The sequence below is a fragment of the Symsagittifera roscoffensis genome, chromosome 5 (genome assembly GCF_963678635.1).
Source record: "Symsagittifera roscoffensis chromosome 5, txSymRosc1.1, whole genome shotgun sequence".
Classification (NCBI taxonomy): domain Eukaryota; kingdom Metazoa; phylum Xenacoelomorpha; order Acoela; family Convolutidae; genus Symsagittifera; species Symsagittifera roscoffensis.
The window spans coordinates 18,199,011-18,221,967 of NC_087066.1; the positions used below are offsets into that span (position 1 = coordinate 18,199,011).

The following is a 22,957-nucleotide window of genomic DNA, read 5'->3' on the forward strand; positions in this document are numbered from 1 at the left end:
GAGACATTCGGGTAAACTTTTGCCAAGAAGGACGCGGTCCATCTGGCTCCCAACCCTTCTAGCATGCTGTCTGTCCTTTCAAATCCCTCCTGCCCCTTCACTTCCTGGGTCCAGAAGGTTTCCAGAGTAATCTGACACATTCTGTTCACAAACTCAGCGGTCTTTTCTCCGGCATTTTCCGCCAGGTTCACCTCCTTCAACAAGTAGGCATGTATCTTCGTGATCATTACGGGGCCTTGCTGAAAAGCATCTGCACCCAATGCCGCTACTCTAGGGTTCAGGTGTAGCCACTGGTTGGCTTCCGGCTTGGTTCTCAGAACCATAGCCTCCAGATGAGCTCTCGTCTCTAGTGAATTTTTTCTTCTTGTGTCTTCACTTGCCACTTCCATTGCTCGGAACCATAAGTCGTTGGACATTGCCGTGATCACTCGATGGTCGTCGTCTATTCCCGGTTTCAGTTTGAGTTGCCGACTGAAGTTGGACAGTTCCAACCCCAGCACTTTGTCCAACACTAACATGTGTAGCGCGTGGTCCTTGAATCCTCTCATCGCGTTTGAGATATCTGACCATACTGCAGGCAGTTCAGCCTTAAGTGGCCTCAGGTTCTCCATCTCTATCATGCGATTCGGGGCCGATATGATCACATCATATTTTCCTTCCGAAAGTAAGGCTACCATTGCATACACAAACTTCAGTCCAACCGGGAGATGTGCATATCCCGGAGACAACGCGAATACTACTCTCAACGCCACTTTATTGAATGACCCCTCCTTCGTCGCATCCACCACTTCACCCATCGACTCCAGGATGTCTTTTATTGCTGGCCATACTGCGTTTTCTGCTGTTGCAGGATCTCTGAGCCTGCTCAGAAAACCTCTACTGTGTAGATGGTCATTGATGCCAGCAAACACAATCGTTATTGGGTTCATGTCTGTCTGCCTTTGTACCCCTATAGCCAAAGACACTGATTGTAATAGGTCTAGGTCAACCGCGGCCAACATTATGACGTCCGGCCAAAACAAAGACTTGGAGGTGTACACGAACTCTGAATTCGCTACTACCATGATTTTGGCCTTCCTCATCTCTGCTTTGTCATAGGCGGCGAAGATGGTCTCATCTTTCTTTATCGCTGTCAATCCGCCATATCTCTGGGCATCACCATCTTGGTTCACTAGTTTTGGGTACACTCTCTCCTTCACATGACCAGGTGGTGTCGTCAGCTGCCTAAATATCTTCACGTGTTGTCCAATCGGCGCTCTCGCCGTCAGGAATCTTCCTGGTCTCTCTTCACGATTCCCCTCATCATGGTTCAATCTCACATCTTGCAACGGTCTCGCATTCACTGGTCCCATCGTGTTGTTAGAGGGCAGTCCCTCCAAATCAGCAAATCTCAAGGCCGTCGTGGAGCTGAAATTTATGCTAGCGGCTATCAACCAGTCTACGCCGGTTATTGAGTATAATCTGCTGACGGATAGCATCGCTCCATTCAGCATCCTCCTTGCATCTTCGATGAAGCTTACTCTCTGCAGGTCCAGCTTCATTAGTTCGTCTTTGTATATATGCCAAGGAGACGGTATGGATCTCGACCACAACAATGAGCCTCTGCTCGGTCTTTCCTCTCGACTGGTACTCGTCGTCTCCGATCTAGTGTCCGATCTAGATGTGCCTGCTACTTCTTCGATTGGTTGGTTGACAGGTCCTATCCTTCTCCTAGGATGAATTGTTCTCCTCATCGGTGCTTCTCCCAACCGATCCTGCACGTCTGTTCTTCGACCTGGTTCGCTGGAGCTTTGTTGCCGGTAATTCGTGACGGCTGGGACCGTACCCAAGCGTGTTTCCAGGCTAGGAGGCACAAAGGTGGTAATCACCGCATCACTCACCGTTCCCTCTTCCTTCAGCACTCCTGTGTCAAAAAGATCTGCTTCCAGCTCGTCCAACCGCTCTTGAAAGACTCGATTCAACCAAGCTTGTCCTTCGATACTTGTCCTTCATTGGCACCGTGCAAACGGTCAGTACCACGCAACTGAACTTCTGCCAGAGAGTAGTAAACAAACACACCATCATTGACTCCCACAGGGCTTCCTGCTCGTCTGATCCTCTGGAGATATCATTCGTCCCAACTAAGATCATCACATTGGGAATCTTCCCTGGATTCATCAGTTCCACCATCCGATATAATTGGGCTATCGTCGCGCCTCCAAAGGCCATCACCGTGGTGACCCACGAGGTCCTCAAATTCGACAGCACTCTGACTAAGCTGTCTCCCAATATCAGGTGAGATGTCCCGAGTGGTGGTTGCTGCAGGTTCACAGCCGGGCTCCAGGTAGCTCGATTGAAGCAGGCCCTCGGATCTGTCTCCGGAACTCCCGTGAAATTATACTTCAATTGATTATTCTTCTGCACGTCTATTATACGAGACACTTTCTTCGCTGGCATTTTTCGTACTTTCCTCTCTGGGATTCTCGAGCTCCCCATGAGTGGTGTCACGTTACTTATCCCTTGTCTGATCACGGTCTGGGAGAGTTGTACTCTGCCCGTATCGTCAATCGTTCCATAGGGTGCAGTCACCCCGGAACCTGGCGCATTCTTGTTAGCGACCAGTCGTCCAGCTGTCTCTATCAGCCTCCTCACTGTCTGTTCTACAACGGGATCACCCAAGGTGTCACTAGGATCCGGGATTGTTACTCGATTCGTCTCTGCCTCTGCTGGAAGCCGCGTCTCCGTTGCTTGACTCATCTCTCGAGGTGTCAAGAGCTCCATCGGGGACTGCCCACGAGGAATATCCCTTGCAGGTATCACTTTCTCCACGGCCTTTGTCAACGCCACCTGCTCCGATCGCTCTTTGTATTCCTGCCTTAAGCGCTCGATCTCTTGACCCTGCTTTTTGTTGCAGTCTTCAAACAACTTTCTCCACATGTCCCGATCTTCCTCCATCTGGAGCATGCTTCTGGTCATCTCGTCCAGCTCCTTCTTCGTACTTCTCAGCTGATCGTTCATCTCGTCCAGATCTTGTATGGTTTGGTTCGTCTGAACCTTCTGTGTAACTTTCGCCCTTTTTGGTGGCACAGCTGCTCTCAGTGGTGAACCAGACGAGGTCGCCTCGCTGTTCATCTCCCGATGCATTCTCGTCAACCCAGGTTTAGGCTTAGAGGGCATTGGCATCTCACCTGGTTGGTAAGTCCTAGAACTTCCCAATCCAGGCTCATTCGCCAAGTCACTCCCTGAGAGAGCCCCGTTTCTCCACCTCATCACTCTCATGTTCGGGCGGTCTAGTACTCCTCTTTCTCCATATGCTGCCATCAACAGGACTTCCGTGGGGCGGTCCCCACGGTTGTCGTGCCCCAAGATGTTGATCAGGGCGGTCAGCAACATGACCACCTCTGGGTCCTCCAGAGCGAAGTCTCGTTCGATCAGCCGACGATAGATCGCATCTACCATCGGTCCTACATATGCCTCTGCCAGGTCCATCAATTCATCCAGGTTAAAGTTTTCCATTCTATTCTTTTCAAGTTTGATTTGATTCGATTCGATATCTGACTTCAAGTGAGTAATTTAAATGATCAATCAGGATCTAGAAAAGAAATCACGAATATCACACTTATCTGTTTCACCTTACATATATCGTTAAATTTTCTTAAAGACAGTTCAGATAAAAAGATATTTATCCCAAAATTTATTAAAATCAATTGGTTTCTAAAATTTTGGAATTCGACCTAAGATTGGACAGTCCAAACTTTGGATCTATTCCCAAGATCGTCATTTAGTTGTTCATGGTCACTAACCCCTACTTACCCATGATCTTAATAACCTAACACCTAACATAAAATAACATAACACACATATCACATATTACATGCAACTTGGTCTTTGGCCTAACACCCTCTCGCACATCACTCAGCCTATACTTAAGTAATACTTCTTATGTAGATATACTTGTATGTTCGTATCAGAGAATATCACGTGTACAAGCGCGTACAATTCCCGAGGATGCAGTCTTCCTCTGTTTGGATCGTACACTGGAAGCGAGAGCTCCTTCACGTTCATTTCCACAAGGAAGTCCCTCAGCCTCGTCAAAGACAAGACTAGGTTTTCTGGGTCCACATGCTGCTTCTCTGTCGCCCTCGTTACCAAGAAGCATAAGTATTTTCCCGGTATCTGCGACACCGCCGGAGGTGAGGCTGCTACGCCCCCTATCCCTGGTCTTTGCTTCCAAAGGAATTCCACGTTTTTGTATTCTCTCTTAAAATCTGCCGCTAACGCTGTCCTAAAACTCATGTCTGCGGTGATTGCTATCGCACATGTTCTGTTTGTGAGTATGAAATCACTGTCTGTTAGTATTATGTTACTTGAATATTCATTTGGTAAGTTAAAATATGACTCAACTACCCTGCCTATGTCAGGTTTCTTAGGTTCTTCGCCTGTTTCTGCTTCTAAGTCTCCTGTTTCTCTTGCTATTCTTAATTTTTTTATCATCAAGTTTTCAGTGTGGGTAAGTCCTACCCCCACTCCCCGGACAAAAACATCCATCGACGTCCCCGTCGATCGCATACCGGGTATCAAGTCCAGGTTAGAAGCTGGAATGAATAATCGTCCTTCCTGGGCAGCCCAGGAAGGATCATCTCGTTCAGTCTTGATGTATTTCATGCTTTCACGATCTACGTCTTGAATCGTGACGCTTGTCTCCTCTGGATCCGAGGTCGTTTCATTCAGCCACTCTAAGACACGCAGGTTCGTCAGGTCTTATTCATATGACTGCTGTTGCTCATCGTCGAATTCTACCTCGGGTTTCGACCAGTCGTCAACCCACTCCTCGTTGTGATCATCGACTATGTCAATGTCTTGTGACACAGTTATTTCCTCTAAACCCACTACTTCCTCCATTATTTTCTTTAGATCTATCCTATCCACTACAAAGTCGTCACCGTAAGGATTGTATTTCTTTCTTGGTCTCGTCCCGTCCTTCTGACGAGTCTGCATCGTGAACGGAAGATCCGGTTCCAAGTTCTTTGGAACCTCTGTCTGTTCGGGATCCTGCCAATCTTCCTCTGCGTAGGGTAAGGTTTCATCGTCCGCTTCGATCTGTTCGTTTGGATCCAGGTCCAATGGTGTATCCGTACCTTCCTCTACGACTTCGTTTCCATCGTTCTTCTCCCTGGTGCCTTTTTCATTGACCTCACAAGCAGGGTCCATCATTATATAATCCCCTTCTTCCATGTCTGCAGGTATACACCAGTCTTCTGTCGATGGATTGTGTGGCTTGATGTTCTCGTAGTGGGCGGCTCGGCCAGTACTCAGTCTATAAAAGCGTCCCTCCTGGTGCACCTCTGTAATCATGAAGGGTCCCCTCCACTTTTTTAGGAGCTTTTTTGTCCCTTTCGGTGGTATAACGTTCTGAAATACCCATACGTAGTCTCCCACCGAGTAAGCCTTTGCACCAGCTGCTTTCTTGTCGAATTTTTTCCTCTGCCTTGCCTGTGCCTGCTGAGTGTTTCGTCTACACAAATCGTTCAGCTCCTGTTGGCGTCTGATCACATCCCTCACGTAGACCTGTGGGGACGTTTTCTTTCCCTCATATTCTGGGTAGAAGAAGGTTAAGGGTAAAGATTTTTCGTGTCCAGTTAGCATCATGTGTGGACTGACTCCAGTGGTGGAGTGTTGCGTGCTGTTATATGCCCCCATCACCTGTGGAAGGTATCTGTCCCAGTCGGTCATATACCTGGAACAGTATACTCTCAGCATCGACACTAACGTCCTATTCTGTCTTTCCACTAAACCATTTGTTTGAGGGTGGTATGTCGTGGAATGAGCCTGAGCGACCTGTGAGCGTCTCATAAGCTCTTTCGTAAGCTCTCCTACGAAAGCTGTTCCATTATCCGATTGAAACGTCATCGGACAACCATGTCTTGCTATCCATGTCTTGATCAGGTGGTCGCATGTCTCTTCCGCCGAAGCAGTTATGCAGGGCACGGCCTCTGCATACTTCGTGAAATGATCTATCATGACCAGCACCTGATTATAACCATTGTCTGTCATGCATATCTTTTGGTGATCTATTTGCACCACCTCGTTGAACTCAGACGACTCAATCGATTGTAAGGGAAATCGCAACTTCCTAGGATCCTTGACCTGTTGGCATGACAGACATGCTGTTACCCATTTCTCGCATGCCTTTTTCATCCCCGGCCACTCAAAGCGCTTCAGGATCCTCTGATATACTTTGTCGATCCCCTGATGGCCCATTTGATCATGTGACCTGAATAATAGTTCTGTCTGATAGAGTTGCGGTAATACTATCGCGTTATACTTGTACAGGACTCTGTCTTCCTCCCTTCTTTTGCAAGCCACAATCCCGTCCTTGTTCAAATATAACCTCCCTTCCTTCTGCATGAAGTATTGTCTCAGGATGCGATAACTATCTTCCTCGAGGTCCCCTTTATCCGGAGAACAATTCTCGATCCACCTTTTCAGGTTGCTTGTCATGCGATCATTTCTCTGCGCCCTTAGAAGGTCCGAGAGTCTGTATCTCGCCTTCAAGTATGTCTTCATGACCCTCATCTGACTATTCAGCTCGTTGGGCTGGTGTGTGTCTTCTTCCATCTTAACGCACCAAATCTTCGCCAACGGTTGTGTTTCTTGTTCAAACGGCTGAAGATCAGTCCTGACTACCTCTTTCTGCGGCAACAGGCTTATCGAGCGTTTCGATACCGCTATCGTTTTTAAGTCATCCGCTGCGTTGTCAAAGACTCTTTCGCTTGGTATAAGGTAGCGATCACTGTCAGGATCCTGGTACACCTCTCTGTCCAGGTCTCTCGCCCGAGTTTCCACTAGTAGCGTGTGTATCGCTAGTTCTGACAGTTCGGATCCCGAACTCGAGTTCCTGTCTGAATAGGTGTCCATTCCTGAGTTTCGGGAATCATCATCCGTCGAAGAGGTTGTGCTGGAGACTGCGCTCTCCTCCAGATCATGTCTGTGCTTTCTTCGCATCCATCTGAACTCCCCTGACAAAACCTTGTTCTCTAGGTCCTGTTTCTCATCAGGAATTTTCTCGTTTATCTCAGACTCCCCGGACAGATTTTCTCGTCCCGGGTGTTGACCTTGTGATTGCTGGTTCTTCTCATCATCCTTCTCCCCGGACAAATAGTCTTGCAGCAGATTGTGTTCTACCTCTTCACCCTCTTTATCCCGGTCTACAAAGGTGACGGTTTTCTTTCGCTTGCTGCTCCCCTGTTCTTTCTGTCCGTAAGAAGTACTGGTTAAAATCTCTTGGGGTATTGAGGATACTAGTTGCTGAACTATTGTCCTACAATCCCTCTCGTTCTCTTCGTGCTGTCGTCTGGACGGCATGATCTTCACCTTCTCACTGAATGTTAGCGATGCCACTGCTGCTGTCCACTCGGGGTCATCTCTGGTCACTTCTCTTTCTAACAATCCACCTAGCATCCGCATCACTTGTGGCGTGACTTGCACCGTTTTATCCAATAATGAGAGGCTGTTTATATTCATGCGAGAGAGTTCTTGCTGGACCAGGTTCGAACGCAGCAACAAATCCAAGGGAACCGGGTCCTCCTTGGACAGGATCTTTATCTCGGCTGCTTTCTCTACAGGTAGCTCAGGGTGCCCTGGAATTGGATGTCCAGACTTATCCAACCATCTCGTCAAGGGAAGCGCTTCATAAGTTTCTTTGTCCAGAAACGAGAATTCCTCCTTTATTTCCGCCTGATTTGCCTGCTTCTGCTCCAATCTTTCATAGAACTCAGTTTTCTTGCTGAGGCTGTCAGCATTCTGGTGTTTATCACGCATCCTATGTTCGATTATCATATGGTAGCCATCCAATCTTACTATCCATCTACCAATATAACTCTGATCCATCGAGTAGGTCTTCAACCAGGATAACGCTCTGTTGTCCACGCGTAACTTGAAGGGAGCGCTCCCCAAGTATGCACGGTACTTCTCCACGAATGTGACTACTGCAAACATTTCTGCTTTTGGTGCGCCATATTTCATCTCTGTGTCACTCAAGACTTTGCTGCCGTATGCAATGGGACGGAGAACTGTTCTTCCGTTCCATTCTTGCTCTTGATTCAAGATTCCTGAGATGGCCACCACCGATGCGTCTGTGTCAAGAACATACATGCCCTTTTCTGTAGGCATGCCCAGCACTGGCGCTTCGCACAGTTCCCGCTTTATGTTCTCGAATGCAACCTGTGCCTCATCGTTCCATTCGAACTTTTTCCCTTTGTTGCGCATCAGCTTCTGCATCGGGTACACCTTGTCCGCATATCCTTTAATGAATTCTCGGTAGTAATTGGCAAACCCTAGGAAGCTCATGAGCTGTGTGTCCGTTCTGGGGGCTTTCCATGTCAACAGTGCTTCCACTGCTTCCGGGTCCGGCCTCACACCATGCCTATCCACCATTCTTCCTAGGTACTTAATCGAGTCCCTAAGGATTTCACATTTCGATGGTTTGCACTTTAATCCTGCTCTTTTCATGCATCCAAAGACCTCATCGAGCCTATCAATGTGGTCTTCCAGGGTCGGTGTCGCTATGACTACGTCATCCACGTAACACATCACGAGGTTCCCGTACTTCTTGGTCACTCCAGTCAAAGCCTGAGCCATCAGTCTTTGAAAAGTGGCCGTTGCATTGCACAAGCCGAAGGGCATCCTCTTCCACTGGTACAATCCCAACTCGCACGCAAATCCGGTCTTCTCTCTGTCCTTCTTTCGCAAAGGGACCTGCCAGAAGGCAGAACCTAAGTCCAATGTGGTGAAGAACTTGGCATCACCAAGCTTAGATAGGCTCTCGTCTATTCGCGGTATCGTGTACGCATCTTTTATCGTTACCGCGTTCAAGTAACGAAAGTCGCAACAAAATCTAAGCTGCCCCCCTTTCTTTTTCGCCATTACTACTCCGCAAGCCCATGGCGATTTCGAGGGTTCTATCATGTCGTATTCAAGCAACATTTCTATTTCCGTTCGGCACGCTTCCGATTTGTGAGGCGTCATTCGTCTTGCGCCTTCCCTATGGGAAACGGCGCCTTCTTCTAGTTCGATTTCGTGTTGGACGAAATTACAGCAACCGATATCCGCCTTATGTTTTGAAAATACATCTGCGTTCCGATTTAGGAGGTCCCGTAATTTTTTGAAATCTCCTTCACCTATTTTCCCTTTTAAATGTTCTATCTCTGGCAAAACCGGTTTGTCAGATTCTAGTTCGTATGACGAGGGGCGTTCCGGAAAATTCGAGCAGCTTGAAAAGCCGTCGTCCGTTTCGGATTTCATTGAAAACAATTTATGAATAGATTTTAATTCATTAATCCTCTTTAAAATTTTATCTTTATTGGCATGATAAGGACAGTCTTTCACACTATATTTCTTCAAGTTTTGTGTCTCCTCATAGTCGGTCCTCATCGGCAAAGCGTAGCCAAGCTTCTTTCCACGCTGGATTGAAACCGTGGTGTCCAGTGTGTTCAACAACACACTGACACACAGTCCGTTTCGCGTTACCGAGAAGCTCCGGCCTAAAATCACCGAACTCTGACTATTTGGATTCGGTACTAAGCAAACCTGTTTACTATCACTTAACGAATTTAAATTTCTCATTCCAAAAATTGCTACTACAGCTTGTCCTGGTTGTAATTTTACTTTTCTATCCAAAAAAACTGGTACCTTATTTTCGTCTGTTATTATCCTATTAATTGGTCTCTTAACATACTTTCGGTCCGGGTTTCTAATCCGTATTAGACCGTTGTTCAAGTCAATCATCACGTCAAAATTCCTGACAAAGTCTCTGCCCAAGATGAATTGGTCGGCGTCGTCCAGATTCTCTACCACCAGGAAGCTCATCCAAAGATCTCGTCCTCCCATGTGAAGGACCGTTATTGGTGTTCTTCCGGCTACGTAGATGGCTCCTCGATTTGCGGCGTCCAGTCGGAGATTCGTAGGAATCAGATCTTCCCGCGTGAAGCCCATCCTTTCCCAGGTTTTTATCGGCATCACACTCACCACCGCTCCTGTGTCCGATTTTTGTTCCGTTGGTGTCGAGCAGATGTGCTGTCACATCTGCTTCATATCCAATGTGTACCGCGTCTCGTTCCATCATGGCGTCATGGCCTATCCTGCGGACTTTGAGTTCCTCTTCTCCCAAATAGATCTGCCCCATTTGGTCATCATCTGTTGTTACATAAGTCCTGGTGTAGATACTGATTCCATCCACGTTCAGCATTATTTGATACGGCCCATAGACTTCCAGGTAGCGTCCATGAAGTTTCTTCATGCGAGGGCCACCCGTCGTTAGTAGTGCTCGCACAGCTCTCGACTCGGTGCGTGGCTCCACCTGCCTCAGATAATCTGCATATGTGTCCAAATGCATTAAAGTGAACTCTGATGGTTCACTCAGATTTCTTATTACCTGGTGTCCAGCCACTGAGATTATCGACTGTATCTTATTTCCCTGCGGCACCATGCCGAACCTCTTACCGGAGATCACTTTAAGTTTCATGTCCAAACTGCTTGGTGTTTTCGTCTCCTCGAACTCCGTTGCTTCGAAGGTATTCAATTGCTCCTGAAGCTTTTCATTTTCCAGTTCAAGTTTCACTTTTTGTTCGATCGCTTTCGTCACCAATTCCTGTTGTACTCTATTTAGAGCATCCCTTGCGGCTGCCTTATAATCGATCTTGAAGTCCTCAGCCGCAGTTGCCGGTTCCGGCTCACGTGTCTCCCCTGTTACCGCTTGCATTTTCTTTGCCGCCAGCTCTTGAGGTTTATCCTTTCTGCGTGCCTCCACTTCACTCAAAAGTCGAGCCTTGCTGGCTTTCACTCCTGACAAAGCTTCTTCATGTCTTGGATGCTTGATGTCTGCCACTGCATCCCAGAATTGCGGACAATCTGATTTAAAATGACCTTCCAAGTTGCAAAAGAAACACCTCGGGCCGAATTTTGCAATTACTCCTCTCATGAAATCCTCATGGTCCAACTCTGACGCATCTTCGTCCTCGAGGCTAAAGCCTATTGCTTTCATGCCTTGTTTGTAAGCTGGGCATGCTGACACATGATGGTCCGTTGAACTGCAATTAGCACAAGAGCGTCTCTTGTCCATATCATCCCTCGGTTTGTACCAATTGTTCCCTTGGTTTGCTGGTCCGTTGTTAAAATTGCCATAATTGTTCTTGTAATATCCAGATCTCGAAGGAGGTTTCAACAAAAGATACTCCTTTGATTTGAGCCTTAACTCCTCCGGTGTTGGCGCATTAGTTGATAGTGGTGTGTAATGCGTTGCTAGCATCGTACGAAGTTCATTATTTTTCACACCATCGATGAATTTTGAGGCTACGGCCAGGTTCATCCTTCGGTTTGACTCATGCGGTTGGCTGCGTCTTCTCAGCATTTCCAAATCATCGAGAAACTTGTCTATGGTTTCATCCTCTCGTTGCCTCCGTTTCTCGAAGCGCATCATCGCCTGGTGCCCCTGCACCCCTGATCCGAAACGGTTTAACAAGATTTCGAAGATTTTCTCAGCAATGTCACGTTGATACTGTTTCTTGGCCATGACACAGTTCAGGGCTGTCCCTTCTAAGTTGCTGGTGAGCGCGCTGCATTCCTGTCTCTCCGACAAGTCCTCCTCCTCGAAATGCAGCTTCATTACCTCTATCCAGGTATCAATACAGCCATCAGATTCGTCTTTGTAGCATCTTGGCTTCTTAAAGATTCTTCTGGACTTCTCACTGCGTTCATTGGTTCTAGATAACCTCGTCAGGAATGTCTCCAAAGACCTGTTTAGGGGTTCAAATGCTGTGGCCATTGCCGTAGCATCCCTTGAGTGTCCCGCTTGAGTGTCCTCACACCTCGTCGAAGGCTCTGTGTGCGGTGCATCCCTGCAATCCGAATCACCGTGAGTGTTTCCTGCTTGGCCCACATGACTCCTCCTCGGGCTTGCATGCCTCCTGTTGCCGGAATCATTTCTCCCAGTCGCATGTGTGCCTTGCGTTGGTCGTTCGTTAGAGGTTCGTCTGTTCCCCGTTGAACTTGTTCTACTGTTCGGGCCCCATGTTCCATTGCCCCTTGTGGCATAGCCTGATGAACTGCCCCTGCCTCTAGTGGATCCATACGTCCTCCTTCTCTGATGTTCATTGAACTTCACCCTCGGTTCCCTGCTGGGACCTCCCGAGTTCGGTTCTCCTTCTTTTGGTCCACTCTTGCTGCTTAGTAGCCCGTCCAACCTATCCATGATAGCCTGAGTTCGCCTCTCCATCATCGCGTCTATCTTTGTGTCAAGAGTCCCAAGAGACTGCTCTTGCTGAATTCTTAACTTCTCCATGTCGGCTCTTGAGCGTAACTCCCTCTGTTCCGCCTCTCTTGTCATTCGCGACAAGTTCCTCGTTATATGTTCGTCCGTTCTTTCTTTCAAGCGTTTTTCGCTCCTGCCAACTTCTTGTCTGTTGCGGTTTATTTCTTCCCGCAGACTTTCTCTTTCAATGTGAACTGCTCTTTCTAGTTCACTCATCCTTATTGACATCTGCTCGTTTTGTTCTCCTAAGCTGTCCACTATGTTGTTTAAGGCTTCCTCTAGTGCTGCCCCGTTATCCACGAGTGGCGTCACTAGTGGTGGTGTAACCCTGTCGGTCCCAGGTAACTTCGTGCTTGTCGAGATCCGGGCCTTGACTCACTGCTTCAACGTCTTTTCATTATTTATTTCAGGATCCATTAACGCGTTGTCGAGCCCTCTGGTTCTACTCTCTCCAGGTTGTGGCTCCGAACTTGCCCTAATCGCGAAGTCTTTTGACTGGCCCGGTGTGTTTGCTTCTTTGCTTATCGTTGTCACTACACCAAATTTGTCCATGGTTCCAGTCTCTCTTCCGACGTGTGCCTCACTCTCCTGGATCGAACTATTGAGGCTGACTTGAGATCCAAAGTCCCCTTGCTCCTCTTCATCCTCTTCCTCCTGGGACTCACCATCGTTTCCTGCTCCTCCTCCCATGCTGAATGGAAAGATGTTTCCAAAGGTGTTCTTCATTCTTTCTGAGAACGATGATGACGTTGTTTGTTTCCCAGTTCGCTTGCCATCATAGTGTTGTCTGTCGGAGATCTTCTAGTTGCCGCTACTTCAGTTGAGATGTCGGACAGTTCCGACATCTCTTCTCGATCCAATGTCCCGGTGGAAGTGGCAAAATCATGGCCTTGTTCTACCGGGGTAGATTCACTCGCCAGCCTTCTGCCTCTCCCTTCCAGTCCATTTACTTCCTGGTTGTCGTTCATGGTATGGTCCGTATTGACCTCCACTTCTAACAGTTCTTTTCGCTCTTCTGAGGTCTTCTGACTTCTCGTTTCAACCATTCTGCCTGAAACCGTCCCTTTTTTATCAGACCGGGATCGCTTGATCCAATCCACAAAAGGATCGGTCATCGTCTTTCTCTGCTCCTCAGGTATGAATTTTCTAGAGCTATTACCTCGTTTTGGTATCCTTGACTTGTCTAGACTCATTCTCTATTTGTCACTTTCTAATGCCTATTCTTGACTCAATTGCTAGAGACCTTATAGTTTTATTAACAATAATAATGACACAACACAATAAATTTCACCAGATTCTATTAAATAGTGACCACGAATCCCTGTATGTTATCAGAGTACAGTTTGTATAAAATTTATTCACACTAACCGATTATCGGTCCAAAGATTTGAAAACTAGCACAATATGATGTTATCAGTCAATTTAAAAGATAGTGTACTCACTACCCAATCAAGCACAGTTTATGTTGATTTAAAATCAAAAAAAAAAAACAAAAAAAATATATTGACACAATATAAATGTATATAGAAAAAAAAACGTATGTGTCTTGTACTCTTAGTCGGTCGCAGTACAATAGTCGAACCTGTCTTTTAAAGAAAAAGCTTTCCCTGCTCGGTGCTGCACCAAACAGATAAAACTTTGAAGGCAGTAATTTTCTCAAGTGGGCGTCTATTGCACCCACCGAGTACTGTGTTACCTATCTGCCTTCGGACTGCCCGAGCTAGACCTACTAAAATCCTCAGGGCAGTCTTTTTTCCCAAAAACGTATTATGTTACAATCCACACCAATGAATCACGCTCTTTTTAATTTAGACTTAGTGTCGCGAATATCCGAGTTCGGACCTGTTTTGTTTTAGTCTGGTTCTTATTGAAAAGCAAGTTACCAGTGCAGTCACTGATAGCTAGCCTGTGTGCTAATAACCTAATACCTCTCACTTTTTAGTCTTTCTTTCGTCTACCTAAGTCCTTAATAAAATAATACCCCTCCGGATTGGCACAAATTGGACCCTTCCGGACTAACAAAATCTAGACCCCTCCGGATTGGGACCCCTCTGAGTTGGTTAATATAAGACCCCTCCGGATTTGGACCCCTCCCCCTCCGAATTAGCAACTATAAGACCCCTCCGGATTCGGACCCCTCCTAACTTGAAAAAACTTTGACCCCTCCGGATTGGGAGCCCTCCGGTTTTGTAAAAGTAGCTTTTCGGAGATTTCCTTTTTTCAACCTATACCCCTCCGGATACGTTCTCCGATGCAATTATGCTCTTTCAATTAACTGGGAAGGGTATGTACTACCTTCCTAGACCCTTCCGGATTGAAGTTAAGCCTCCTATTTGACAATTCACACTAACGGTGAAGGGTCTTATTACTCGCCTAACTTCGGCTCGATTAAGCTTTTGCTGTGCCTTTAGCCTTCCCTTTTCGTCTAGAACAGCCTAACGTTACTTTATTCAACCGCTATTACCTTTTGGTAGGGGTATAAGGGCTTTTCTAAAATTTTTTGTAAAACGTGAAGGGTGTACCCTTCCAAATTGAGGAATTTGCTAAAAACAATCTCAAAAAATTTTCACGCTTACTTTTCCGAAAAACTTTTGTCCCTATCAGTAAGTTCAGCTAATTTCTAATCTATTGGTACCAAGATCAATTCAATATGCCCAGTAGTTCCAAAGTTATTAACCAAAACGTCTTTTTTCTAAACTCAAAAATTTTTCTCTCTTATAGGTTCTGCCTAACTTTTTCCGCAAATCAGGTCCTTTCGACTTAAAAATTATTGATCCGAGCTCAGAAGGCCTATAATCTTCTAGTTCAATGCAAAAGACCCGATCTAAAACGCTTTTGCTGAAAAATTTTGTGAAAAACTATGCTACCTGTACCCCTCCTGATTGATGAATCCACCAAATCAAACACGTTAAGTTCGATTTCTCTGCAACCCGGAAGTCTTTCGGGTAGCGGGTTTTAAAACTTGTAGTTTCACTAGTGGACGTTGTCCGAACAACTGTTTTTACTGTTCTAACTCCAAAATTTCAAAAAAATTTCTGAATTTTTAGTGTTTCGTTTTCTCAAAAATCGCGAAAGTTCGGTTTTTTGTTTCAAAATAGTTCCAACCACTTCCGAACTAAACTTAACCGGTTCTCTCTATTATGGTAGTGCAGTTACGATGTAACACACTAACTTAGCGCTTTTTTCCGTTTCAAAAAATATCGATATTTCAAAAATCGCGACTTGTGGGGGGATCAAATATCGCTATTTTGACCCTAAAAACCGGTCTGTTTCACTGAAAAACGATATAAGACTATTAATATAGGCTATATAAATAATAATATTAGCAATACTATACCCCTCCGGGTTTCCTTAATATCCGAATTAAGGTGCTTAACTCGGATATTCGCAGTTCGGTGAAGGGTCACTACAGTGCAGCACTGTCGAGCCCCCCACAGATTACTATCTTAATTTTTGTACCAAAAGGGCTACAAAACTTGTTAACGATACCCAACAGTCGATTGTTGTCGTCGTTGAGCCTCTTCTTGTTGCTCCTTGTACCGCTTCCCGGATCAGTCTTCTCCTAAGACCCTTCCGAATTGAGCGCAAATCAGCTGACCCTTCCGGATTGAGCGCGATTTATCATTAACGTGCTTCAATGCTCAAATAACCCTACAGTACAAGCCTCACAAACGGGCTACAAAACTGATCGTAACGATCCTGACTGATATAAATGCCTGTAACAACAATATATCTATCAACAACAAACGGGGGGGTCGGATCACATCTTGTCTGGGGGGATGATTTCTACTGATTTTTTACTTTTTTACTGTTTTTGGTTTTTTCGGCAATTTTTTATGTTTTTTGTTTTTCTTGGGTACTATACTACTTTTTGTTTGGTTTTGCTTATATCTTTAAGTGTTTTTGGTCACAAACCACTCAGGGGATGAGGGGTTCGCGATTCCCCCCACCCTTCCTGGTTCGTGAATTTTCGGTCTTAACTAGGTTAAAAAACTATTCACGGTAATCCGGAAGGCTTCCGCGTTCCGAACTACCCTTCCGCCCCGGCGGTTTAGGCCTATTAAGGGCGTTAATGTGAGCATCCGCTCGGCGCGGAGTGCTCGTTAACGGTTCTGCCGGTCATGATGTTAAAAAAGAATAACACCCAGGAGCGCCATAAAAACATACATGTAACATTCGCCCGAAAGATACATATCGACGGAAAACAAAACTAAGTCTTAAGATGACTGGCTAACGTCTAAACAGAGCTTTGCATGCTTTTCACCGTCTCTACCAAGCCAGTACTTTTCGGTGGTCTTTTCCAACATCGGGTCGACAAAAACGTTACTGCTTTCGGCTTCGGTCAAAACACTCAAATTAACTAGATTACATGCAGAAATAGTGAGCTCATGGCTGGGTCTCAGTATCCCCAGACCACGAGGTCACTCCTAAAAACAGGGCTACTACTTATTATATTACTATTGTTTTTGTTCAGTAGACAAAAATCATCATCTCCATCGAAGATGGATCAACCCTTTCCCCCAACTCCTAGCTTCTCATCCCTATCAAAATGAATCCAGATATTAATTAAATTCAAGTCAGGACATGTCAGGAAGCTAAAAGTTTATGCAACAGGATAAAAGTTTCAGTTCCTTTACCCTTCCGGATTGATGAATCCGCTGGATCAAGCTCGCTAATCCTGATTTTCTCTTAATCCGGAAGGCCGTCTCTCACCCTTCACCGTTGTTCGCAACGGCCTTGCAACTATTGTAGCAGCACAATAGTTGCAACTCGGAGTGTTCTTCTGTTACTCTGTAACACTCTGTTACTCGTTGTTGTTTTCCGATCTCAATTTCGTTGTTGTTGCTAGCGCAGCTAATGTTGTTCTCTTTTTCTTTCTCTTTTTTTAGTCAAAATGGCCGTTTCTGACGTTTCTCAGAAATATGACGTCATAATTCGAATTTTTAAAATGTTAAAATACCAGAATATTCCAGCCCTCACCGTTTGGCCAATCGTTCCAATAACGTTCTTAGTTCTTAACAATCACCAATCCGGAAGGCTCGCTGCTAAAAATTCGAATTCTGCAGAGATTGCATTTTTCACATTCTGGTCGAATGTCACAAAAAGAAACATGAGAGAAATTCATTTCAACATTGTCCATTATATTATTAAGCAACAAGATACGTAACAGTCCTTCAAACCGTCACACACAGCGAGGGAGAAATCTATGAAGAGGCCCTTCCGTTTAGTTACGGTAAGTGCACAAGCTGGATAGGGCCATACCAGCGTTAGGAAAATGCATATTTATCAGCAAGCTGTATCAATTTATCAATGGAGTCATAAATCAGCATTAAATGCATCGTGGTAATGTTAATTTATCTTCACCGTCCATCCTCTAAATAGCGCTAATGGAGTTGTCGATAAATTGAACTTTGCGCAGCGATTTGCACCCCCTTATACATAGTATAGAGCTCCTCAGGATCGCGAAGCTTATTTTAGTTCTTATGTAATTTATGGATTCTGGATAGCTTTCTTGTCTTTTTTCACTTAGTTTTTCGGCTAATCGTTGCATAGTCCGCGTGGCTGTTGGAGCAGCGCCACCGGTGCATCCGAAAATTAACTGGCAGAAGCTACTCTGCTCTACGTTTAAAACTCTTTGCTGATATTTGGAGTTCTTCAGCGTTTCGTGATATTTATATGCGTCTTTAGGCAGTTTTCGCGATGTTTTGGCATGAGGATTGAAAATTTTCACATCAAAGAAAGCACGGCTAAATCGTTAACCCTAGAAACCGTTTGCCCTAATGTCAAATTGTGCCTCATCTTCAGTTGTAGTTAAATTGTTGACAAAATTATCGCCTTGCAACGGCTGAACTTTCGGCGCAATCTCGACGTCATGACAAACCTCGTTCCTGAGGTTGGCGATGTGTCTGTGATTTCATTGTGTCTTATGTGTGTTTCACCGCCCGTTGCCCAGTTTAGCGCATGTGTCAAGTTAAAATTAGCACCACATGCATATGTGAGTGGGGTTTTGGTCGGTTCCCAACCGTATCATAAGTAGATACCATCTCTGAATTCTGATTTACTCAGGTTGAAGTTATATCTGTTCAATGGTAGAGCGTTGAGCCAGTTAGAGGCTCCCTTTTCAGAAACCAACTCGATTGCGTATTTATCTGTTTCATTTAGGGAGTGTATGAGGTTTGTTTTCTTTCGGTTTGTTTTATCAGTTTTCAATTTTTTGATTTTTGTACATATTTTTTCTTGCTGTGTTATTGCTGTAACAGGATCTTGAGAATCCAGTACTAGTGATGTTTCCTTAGACTATTCCAGATAGCTTTCATGATCGGATGGCAGCTTGATGTTCAGGCCACCCATTTTAAGGGGTAAGGAAGATATCTCACGGAACTGGGGGTTCAATGTGTCTTTACCGATTAGGTTAGGTATTAATTGTTCTTTGATAATCTTATCACATATTTCTAAATTTTCCATAGTGTTACGCGTTGTCCTGGTAACAAAAGAAAGTTTTTCTTGTAGTCCTTTAGTGTAGCAGGCATAAACGTTTTGGTGAGAGGTTTTAGCGATTTTCAATAATTTTTTCAAAAATTTGATTTGCTCATTCTGCTGAAAATCGAGGAATTTTTTATATTCAGATTCTGTTCCTATAACTGAACCAAGCACTCGTGCGCCTGCCTTTATAGTGATTCCTGTATTTTCGAAGATTTTCTCAGTTTCACCGAGTTTTTCATCTTTGAAACTGAGTTGGCATTTGGATGCTTTAACATGATAGCCAAGAAATTTACCTAGTGATACAATTTAACAAAGACGGTTCGTAGATTGCTTAAATTACCGACTTCGTTTGCGTTGTCTGCGTACTATTTCTGGATTACGTTGTCTGCTGATAAAAAATTTATGAGGGGTATTATGGCTGGACCGTACATGGTCATTGCTAGTGGATCCCCCTGGGTTGTCCCTTCTTGAGAGTAGTTGGTTTTTTTTTGTTAACAAACAGTTTAGATGGATCGGAGTAGGAGTTCTTAATTGCGGTTAAAAGAGATGGGCAGGTACTTTCGATGTTTTACAATGCCAGATTTTGATTAAGCAGGTTGAAAGCGTTTTCGGCATCTATCAATAAAACAGCATCGGCGGAGTTTTTGCTGTATTGATCTCTTTGCGTGTGGATTGCATATTCAATGCCACATTTCTGTCAGAGTTAATTATTTGAACCGAGCGAGACGAGTTCGTTTTTTAGGCATTCGATTATTGTTCGTCCTATTATCCTACTCATAACTTCTCCTATGCCTATGGGTCTTACTCCTGGATTTTATCTAAGGGTATTAATCTACATGCATTATGTGGATCCGTTAGTTCTGGATTTAGTTCTTCGGTAGCCAATTGTCTAGCAGTTTTTGCAATTGTTTTTGAAATCTCAAATGATTGTTGCCCGAAGTGTGCAGAAATTGGTCTCCATTCATTTGCATCAAGTCCAGATGGTCCATGAGATCCATGCGTTCTCATGGCTGCTCTCTTGACATGTTGACCGTTTATCTGATTATATATTGATGGATGGAAGGGAATTGTTTCATTTGACACTGGTGTAATATAGTTCTCATCAATTGGTTCAGATGGTGGGTGCTTCTCTATGAGAGTCTGTCCTACTTTCTTACCTTTGACAATCTCGACGAGCGGAAGAACGCCTTTGGATGTGTCCGTTAGTTTTGCTATTGCGCTTGATATTTTACCAGTATTCATTAGTTTATTGAACTGTTGTGCTTCACTTTCAGTTTTTCTTCTACTTCCTTTTGTCAAGCGCATTTGAAGCGCCTTCCTTTCGTTATATAGACCATCCAGGTCTCCGTCTTGCCATTGCTTAAGTCGCCTTGCTTTTGGACTTTTTTTGGCACAGTAGTAACTGAGGAAAGATCATTGCTGCGTGAATTGGGAAGGTATTTTCGTTGTTTTTTATTAGGCTGTTCAGCGTTTTTTTGAGGTTTTCAACGAAATTATAACCAAATTTATTTTTTGATAAGATCATACAGACCGGTTTCCAGTGGACCACTTCGGAGTATATTTTACTTGTTTCTATGAGTTCTGGACAGGGGTTTGACCATGGGTCTTGTGTTGTTCTAGACAGTGTGGGGCAGTGGAATGGTGAGGGTGAATTTGGGGGAGTGTGTTCTAGCTAGGGTTGGGGGATTGCATTGATGCGTGTCGTTAGCTGAATGAAATTGGGAGGTGCAGCGATGACAGCTAAAATCGTTGTAATGATCTCTGCTGCGAGCTAGGCCGCTGCATTTTACAAGCATGTAGCTTTGGCATGTAAAGCACCAAACACATCCGCCTCGCAACCTGTTTCTACAAATAAGGCAATGTGTTTGAGCAGCCATTTGAGGAAGGACGGCGGTGTCAAGTTAGCGAGACAATTTATAGAATGTATTTGCAAGAAAAATAGTAAAGAAACCATTAGCATAGAACGAGAAATGGATGCTATCAGGGCAGAACATTTGAGAGTTTAGAATTAGGTTGAGGTTAGATAAAAAATGAGTGTATGTGGGTGTACAAATCTATTCACAAAAATAAACAACACATGATCATGATAATAAGTTTTGCGATTTTTTTCAGTGTTTTTACATTTCTGAATTGTTTTGTGGATGATCAGTGTCTTGGGCTGAAACTTGTAAGTGACGAGTTTAATCATGTTTTTCCACCTTCTTCCAATTCTGTATATTTGATCTATATTGCAAAACTGTTTCCAACAGATCATGAAGCGTTGCGCCGCGGTAGGAGTGAATTGTTGATTTTACTAGAGCTGGTTTCTTTTATTTGGTCCTTATAGTCCGATAATTAGTTTCTGTGAGAACTCAGGGATGCGAATCGAGGGATGCGAATGTCTGGAATCGCGGCATCTACCTGAAACACAGACAACTGAGGCGAGAATGGAAGCTCTTTGGATTGATTTATGGATACTTTCAAATTAGGATTTAAAATTGGACCTGACGTCGTTTAGAGGGTCGATTCACCGGCTCACTCCTTCTTGCGTCTTGTTACGCCAGGGAAACTCACTCGCCTAGGCAAAAATTGGTAAGGTAAGTTTGTGAGGAAAGCCCAGCGCAATTAATCTATTTAATAAGTTTATCTAAACAATTAGGCTAATGGGAGAAGAAATTAGAAAAACGAGTGTGAAGATCCGAGGGCATTCTGGAAAGTAAGGATTGTGCTGACACAATCGTTACTGTGCTAACTTTCTCAAAAGGGAAGGCTGAGAGCCGAGATTGCATCAATTCCCGGCGCTGAGAAGAGAGCGGATTTGGTGAAGACCACAAATCCCGAGGGTTCTTCGGAAAAGACAACAAACTGGTTTTGAACAACTTTTAGCTTCCCGGAATTTATACATGTTTTTTCATTCAACTCTATTGATACTTTTCATGTTTTCATACTTGTATTATTGTCTTTTCAGAAGACTTGAATTTACACTTCTTCTTCCCGGAATGTCTTGAACTGAATTCAATTAACATCTAATTCACTTTTCAGAAAATGAGAAGCAAGGAGTCAATGTGCCAGTTGGTCATATTTGGAAGTTTGACCTTGAGTTGAACGTTTAACATTCAGTTTTGGGGACAACGTATTTTTTTAAAATTTTGAATTGAGCCTATCATGGTCAAGTTTCCCGCGACAACTGGAAATACGAGAAAAAGACAGAAGATTCAGTTAAATTCGTGGGAAAGTTGCTAGATAATACGGGAGTAAAATTGCTCTTCACAATTTTACCAGAGTTATGCGACACGAGTAGAGCTATCTTGTTCCCGATTGAAGATCAAGAGTTCAGGAAGAGCGATAGAGAAGATCGTACAATTGGACCAGAGTGATACTTGAGTTGAAACGTGGACAGCTGATGCTGCCCAATGGTCCGGACAAAAACTTCTGGAATTAAAACTTACTTCTTTAGAACTCCTCAACTTAAACTTAATTAACTTTAATCAGTTCAAGAGTCGCTTTTCAATTATTAGCTATTCAATTCTAGAGGTCGTGTCGGTATGTGAGTGTCTAAATTTATTTTTTTTGAGTCTTTTTTTGGTGATTATGTTGAGTTAAGGCAAGTTTTTTGGTTGGTCGATCTGAAATGGATCAAAGGTCCACTGTCCGATAAAAACTAACGGTATACTTCAGTTTCCCTCCTGTCTTTAAGAGCGTCCGCGTTTTTTAGGTATTTCGAGACATGACCGTGGGGGCGCTCTTATTTGTAGAGGGGGGGGGGGGGTGTATTTTGGTAGTAGCCTTTCAGCTGTAACACGGTTTGTAGTCTCATGTCGCAAGTGAACCGAAATGGCTCCAACCGCATGAGGTAGAAAAACACAAGAGATAGTGTTCCTGACTCTTGAGCCAATATTTTTTGGGCTTTTTTCTCTTAGCCTCATATGTGACTTAAGTACGCGACTGTTACATGAGAGAAAGAGTTGATCCATCTCCGATTGATATGATGATGTTTATCTACTGAACAAAACCAATATTAAAACAATAATTAAGTAGTAGCCCTGTTTTAAGTAGTGACCTTGTGGATACTGAGACCAAGCCATGAGCTCACTATTTTTGAATGTAACTATGTTAATTATGACATTTGAACAGAATGGCGGCCAAAATGCATGGAAACAACGAATTTTTATTGGCAGCAGCTGAGTGAGTAAATTGGTAGTTTCGAAG

The 22,957-nt window shown here is 44.4% G+C and overlaps 1 protein-coding gene across 1 annotated transcript in view; it reads right to left on the reverse strand.

Moving 5' to 3' along the window:
- The window catches only part of LOC134845476 (protein unc-79 homolog), a 117,003-nt gene extending 95,607 nt beyond the window's left edge, over positions 1 to 21,396 (reverse strand). Inside the window, exon 1 of the mRNA XM_063862370.1 lies at positions 21,379 to 21,396. The gene's annotated coding sequence lies outside the window, so the exon portion shown is untranslated. The remainder of the gene's footprint in view (positions 1 to 21,378) is intronic.
- Positions 21,397 to 22,957: the final 1,561 nt, after the last annotated feature.